Consider the following 6,380-nt stretch of genomic DNA (forward strand, 5'->3'; position numbering starts at 1 on the left):
CCCAGAGGCCGGTAAGGGCTAAGCGTCCATTGCACCCGGACCTGGGCAGCTGCATTGCACTTCCAGATATAAAACAAGTCCTGCCAAAACACAGCCACCAAATCTAAGGCACAAGGTCAGTTCCTCATTTTACCTAGTTAGAGTGGGCTGCTAGGAAAGCAGCCAGAATAGCAGCTTGCCTTCACTCCTGGTGGCTCACTGGTCGGCAGATGCTCTGTGTCCATGGCGGGTGGTGCTGTGCAAAGTGCATGGGAACATTCTTTGCAATCCTCAGCTTAAAGTCTCCCCAGAGAAATAGCTGCTGTCACGAAAAATGCAAGGGCAACATTTCGGTCTGGGAGTTGGATTTTATTTTTAAAGACTGTAAAAATAAGTCAGATAAAGGCTTGTGCCTGCTTGTGGTGCCCAGAAGACGGAGCGGTGGAGCAGTGGCAGAGACACTTTCCCAGGCTGCTTAGAGCGGTCCTGCTGAATAGCTGTAATCAAAGTAAAGGCAGCAGTACTGAAACCTTCACCCTGGAGATCGTCTTTCTACTGGTTAAAATGTGACTTCTGTTATCATCACCCACAGCTGACAGTTCTGCCAGAACCAAATCAGGAAAACTAAGCAGACTTCAATAACTACAGTAATTTTTGGAACACAGTCCTTGATACCCAAACCAAGCAATGATCAGAACCCTCACAGCCAGCTGCTTGTCTCATTCCAGGTCAGTCTTACGGAGGCTCAACAAGAAGCACACAAAAGAAAATATTGATGTTAGGAGGCCAGGGCTTTCACTGACCTCATTCTCTCAATATATGTCTGTTCATAGTGGTGATTAAGATTGAAGATCTCTGGAGCCTATTGCTGTTTGTCATACCCACTTGTTTAGAACACCTGTCCTGAACTCAACTGCAGGACTCACCCCTACCTATCCCTGCTTCAAACCACTGTCTGTTATGATTGGAGGCAGGCATTTCTAAACAACCTCAATATCATTGGACAGAAGAGAAATGATTTACTAACGTATCAGACTTCATGCCTTGAAAGCAATGCCATGCCCTTGCTCATAACAGTTCATCTTGTGTTTCAAGCTCCTCAAGGCAGGGGCAATATTTATCAGCCGTTCCACTGAACTACAGTACAATATGATCACATCTGTACAAATATTTGTAGGGGAGGTCAGGGCCTGACTTCAGAAGGGCCTGTAAACAGAAAGGAGAGAATTTCTGCCCCAAAGGGTTTGCAAACTATGAAGCACTGACAAAAAAACTGAGGAGGTGACAACGACCGACTGCAGTACAAGACCCGGGATCACAGCAGTGCTCATGTTCAACCCCTGCAGAAAAGTGGACCCAATTTTGATTTGCTCACTTTCTAATTAACAAGCCAAGAACTTTTACTTCCACTGCTGCTGCAGTGGGATGCCAGGTACATAGTTCAATTCCCCAAGCTAAGAGCCCAGCACCCTCACTTTGTATGTCATTAATGCAGAGGAGCACCAGGGGATGCACCAGAACTGCTGCCTATCCAGACCTGGCCTCGGGAAAGTCACCTTCTTCTCATGGACCATCAACGTGGACAAAGCTTCCAGCTTCAGCCCCACCAGAGATCGCTGCCTGAGGTAGTGCAAACAGTCGCTGCTGTTTGGATTCCTTTCTTTGGCAGTCCAAGCTACTGTGTTACATTTGTAGGGCTACTTTCTGGAGCGCTCTGATAGGCTTGGATACAAAATATCTCAGAGCTGTACTTAGTGTGGCGAAGAAATGGCCAACTTTGCAGCACTAACAGAGATTGTGGGCAGGCATTCCCATGTGACTTTCACATCTCGAGAACAGGCGAGGCACATTCAACCTTCCCAGCTTAATTTACTGGTCAGAAACAAGTGTGAGCAAATAGACAAGGGACTGATTCAAGCACAGGAAACATTCTGCAGCAGCAAAGCAAACTTCAACACTGAGAGATGGAGCAGCTCTGAACAGCAATACACAGAAATGAGTGCTACCATTTTCTCCCCGTGGATTTATTCCAGTTTCCTACAGCCTGATGTAGGCAGAAATAAACCTCTTTATCTAGCAGTTACAGTCCTACAAGTTCTGTAAGTCTCTCCAGCCAGGATGAGCACTGCAACAACTTCCATACTACCAGTGCCCCAAGACAGGAAAAGCTGAAGGAGTAGAAGAGTTAGATGAGTGAAAGACCACAGCATGCAGCCAGCACTTGGAATGCAGATGAAGTGTCAACCACAGCAACTCGTGAGTACTCACCAGTGGAATATCCTGCAGGAAAAGGACTGGCAGCAGCACCAGGGCCAAGAGGAAGTGAAAGAAGGCTAGGAAATGAGCTGACCTGAAATCTGCTCCATCCGGAGAGATGAGAGCCAACCCCAGGGGAGAGCAGCATCAGCATTCAGGTCTATAAATAAGTGCAATCAGTTGGGTTTGTTTGGGTTGCCGAGAGTGATGGCAGCTGGAAATAACAGGGCAGAAAGACCTCATTACTCTGCAAGGACACCTGAGCTGAATAATCAAAAGTATCTGCAATTCAGACTGGGGGTGGAAGTTCACATGACTGCGAGAGGAGGAAGAGTGGATGATAGTACAGTTGAGGTTTCAGTCTGCTCTGTGAGCAGCTCAGCCCTTGTGACACACTCACTCCTGCAGCAGACCCCGAGGTTTCACTGCAGCTCTATGCAGGACTTCAGCTTCTGTTCATCTCCTGTTTAGCTCCTGTTCCTGGACTCCTGCACCTCTCCTGCTCAGAGCTACCCAGAGACACTTCATCCCCTGGAGCAGTTCCTAAGTTGTGCTGTCTCTGATGCAATTTGTCTATGAAAATGTTCTGCAGAGTCATTTTCTCAGAGACTGAAACATTTTGTTTCTTTATTCAGGGCCACATTTTAAAATTATTTTAATCAGTAAAAATAAAATAAATACGTGCTTCAGAAACTTTTTTCTTCCCATGATTGGTTCTTTGCCTTTTGCGTCATGTTCTCATGAGGGGAAAAAAAAAAAAAAATCTTCCCTTCTTGGAATTTGTTTGCTTTTTGTCTTTTAAACATTTTCTCAGTTTATACACACATGCTTTCACTATCACATGTCATGACCATAATTTGAAAACAAGTTTGTCTTCCGCTATCATTTTTATTTTAAATGCCTGGCGAGTTGGGAGCCTGGGGATGCAGGACCTGCAGTGGATGCTGCTGTGATAAGGGGGACCACACTGCCCTGAGCCTGATGTGCTGCACTGCTCTCTGCCTGCACGGCACCACTGAGGTGAAGCTCTTTCTATCAGGGAGAACTGAGAACACTCCTAACATTTTTCATTGTGTTACGGGTCTGATTTAAACATAGCAGTGAAGTCCAAAGGGATCCAGTAAAGGTTGAAGTCGCACAATGGGACTGCTTCCCAAATGGGATTTCTCATTGTATTTCATTCCCAGCTGGACCACATGGAGGCCTTGTGGTCCTAAGTCGTAGTCCTTAACTCTTTTCCAGTTCAGAGCTCATGAAAGGACACACAGCCTGTCCTGTAATGCATTAGCACAGTGTTTTCACAGCACAAAATTGCACTGCCTATGCTGCCTATTGGCAATGCTTCCTGATTTATGATATTGTCCAAACAATGCTCAGACATCATTTTAGAGAGTATTAATTAGCAACAGCTGAAATTGCCAAGTTGTGAGCTAACAATTAAGTGTGGCAGATGATTGCTTGTCTTGTACTTAAGCTTTCAAGCTGACAATGTTTTGTTTAGTATTATAAACATAGCCTGGTCATCAACTGATGCTGCAGTGACATCATCAGGGCGTTGTATTCTGCTTTTGCAACTGGGAAATCCTGACCATCAGGAAACCTTGGGACTTCTTATACTGCTTTTTTTTTTTTCTTTTTTTTTTTTTTTCTTCATTTGCAATGACCATCAGCTGCTATGTAACAATTCAAGCCCTGTAATTTGTGTATCCTTGCCTGAAACATCACAAAAACAGTTCTGTTATGAAGTAGTATTGACACAAAAAGAATGAAGCCAAGGGAAATGCACTGTCATGTGTGCAGAGCACATACAGAGAACAGGACAAAAAGTCTTTGGGAAGACACAGAAATTGATCGCTAGTAATACATTTTATGATGCAGGCACCTAGGTTTTGGAACTGCTGTGAAGTCAGTATGCATTAACCACACTTGCAGCGCAGTCCTGCAAGGTGAGTAATGCTGGTTGAGATGAAGGCAGCTCAAGGCTGCTCAGGGCTGTGCCTGGACCTCACAAAGCACTTCTTTTTCCCCAGAGTCCTGCCCCTATGCAGCCAGCACTTGTCATCCACACACAAACCTTCTGGATCTACTGGCTTTCCCCATGTACAGCAAGAGCAAACTTTTAGGAGCAGGGTTCAAACTCAAGAAAAGTGCACCAATCTGATTCTAGGTGTCAAACGGTCTATTTAACTTTATGAAATTTGAATGTTACAGATGGAAACATGATAGTCCCTTCATCAAAAGTCGATTGCTATTCCAAATTCTGGGTAGAAGATCTGCATCCAAAAATTGTAACAGTAACTGCCATCATCCCTGTATATGTGCGGCAACAAAAGGAGAGTCTGAAACTAACTCGGCCTTTCCTGCTCTTTGTAATAATCAAGTTCAGATGAGAGCCATGCCACATATGGAAGGAACAGCAGCACCAGTGTGAGTGCATCAGGAGAGAGAAGTAAGCAGATGGCTGAAGAGGAGAGATGTGACCAAGATGATGGAAGATGACAAAAGAAAAAAAAAAAAGAGCAACAACAACAGAAACAAATGCCAAAACTAAACAAAGAGGAATTAAATAAAGTGGGGATCTCTCAATGAGTGGAGAGGAAGCTAGGCAGAGTCTGTGCATGCTGGGACACCGAACTGCTGCTGAGCCCCAAACCACTGAATCACTGCCAGTGGTTTTCCTTTGGCAGCTTCAGCTACAAAACCACTGCCAAGGTGGAAGAATCAGGCAGCAGTTGTAGATGAGGAGATCCAGATGTCCTCACAGCAGGTACAGCGCAGATGGCTGCAGGCTCCGAATCTTTTAGGCAACACATCAGGTTCCTGATGGCAGCAATATGTATAACAAATGAGGTCACCAGGACTAATATTATTACAACAAATTCCAGAGGAATTAATCACATTTGAACTATAATGATAACAGAACGTTAGTTAGTGAATTATCTCTCGTGTTTCCCATCTCTCTGATGCTTAGAGTCCCATTTCTTTAGATGGGATGTGGACTGTTTTCTTTCAAACAGCAAAAGCAAACTCATTTAATCTAACTGAGGTTTATTTTCAGGTGGGACAGGTTTACAGTGTAAGTCATTCTAAATCTGCCTTGCAAAATGTATTTTTGTGAGTGGCTTTTGTCCTTCTTTCTATGCAAAATACTGTCAGGATCCATTAAAGTTCTCCCATCAGGCTTATACGTTTTAATTAAATGTAATCTCTTCATAAAAACACACACGTGCATGGCTCACACCAGCCTGGTGCTGGAAGTAATGTTTGCCATAAATCAAGCTGCTTCTCTCCCACAGTAGGTCCAAAACACAATGAAGGAAATATCTTGGTGAATGTCTGTATTACTTTTATGTTCTTTAATAGTAAGAGATTCAAATGAAACGCATTTATTAGTCCTTGAACCCCCCAAAAAAGGTCTTGCAAGGCCTCCAGAGGAAAGCCTTCTGGAGTAAATATGTCATGAATCAATAATATCTTATGAGAGTGAAAAATCATGCAATGGGAGCCGCTTGTTCGGGCATGTGGGAGATGGGCCACTGCTAACTGTACTGACCCACAGCGCTTCCATCCTCCCTGATGCTGGATGGCTGACAGACTTTCACTATAAGAATGAGAGAAATAAAAGAGAGAGCACTTTGACTACACTCCTGGAAATCAGAGCAGCTGTTAGCTGAGTTGTATGCCACAAAGAGGGTTAAAGACAGGTTAGTGGTAGCGGGTTATCCACAGGCTATTTTTCTCAATCTGGCCATCCCAGAATGGCTGCTCTGCTTCAGTTTCCAATACAAAAGTTTTCTCTGTGATTCATATGTAGTAAGCAGGAAACCAGCAGGAAAGAGTGAAGATTCCACAAAAATTCCACCTTTTCCTGTATTACAGCTCTGTTGATGCTTTCTCTGCTCAGCTCTTGTTTAACTCCTGGGCACCCATCCAGATTTCCCTGCTGGCAGAAGACAAGAAGTGCCTTTCACAGACCGAAAATCAGAGCTTCAGTCTTAAGACACCATTTGGCTGACAGATGTTTCTGCTCGCCCGTCTCCATCATAATTTCTTTTTGCTCCTACTACTTTCTACCCTAGGAAGTGCATGGCACTACTGGAGAGAAGGAAAAAGAATACACACAAAAATAAACATTTTAAAGGACT

At 44.2% G+C, this 6,380-nt stretch overlaps 1 long non-coding RNA gene across 1 annotated transcript in view; it reads right to left on the bottom strand.

The window, feature by feature from the left end:
* LOC128075808 (uncharacterized) overlaps positions 1–2,733 on the bottom strand; it is a 22,478-nt gene extending 19,745 nt beyond the window's left edge. The window contains exon 1 of the long non-coding RNA XR_008204121.1: positions 2,248–2,733. This is a non-coding gene — a long non-coding RNA (uncharacterized LOC128075808). The remainder of the gene's footprint in view (positions 1–2,247) is intronic.
* Between the last annotated feature and the right edge of the window lie 3,647 nt (positions 2,734–6,380).

The sequence above is a fragment of the Tympanuchus pallidicinctus genome, unplaced genomic scaffold, assembly GCF_026119805.1.
Source record: "Tympanuchus pallidicinctus isolate F22 unplaced genomic scaffold, pur_lepc_1.0 scaffold13, whole genome shotgun sequence".
Lineage (NCBI taxonomy): Eukaryota > Metazoa > Chordata > Aves > Galliformes > Phasianidae > Tympanuchus > Tympanuchus pallidicinctus.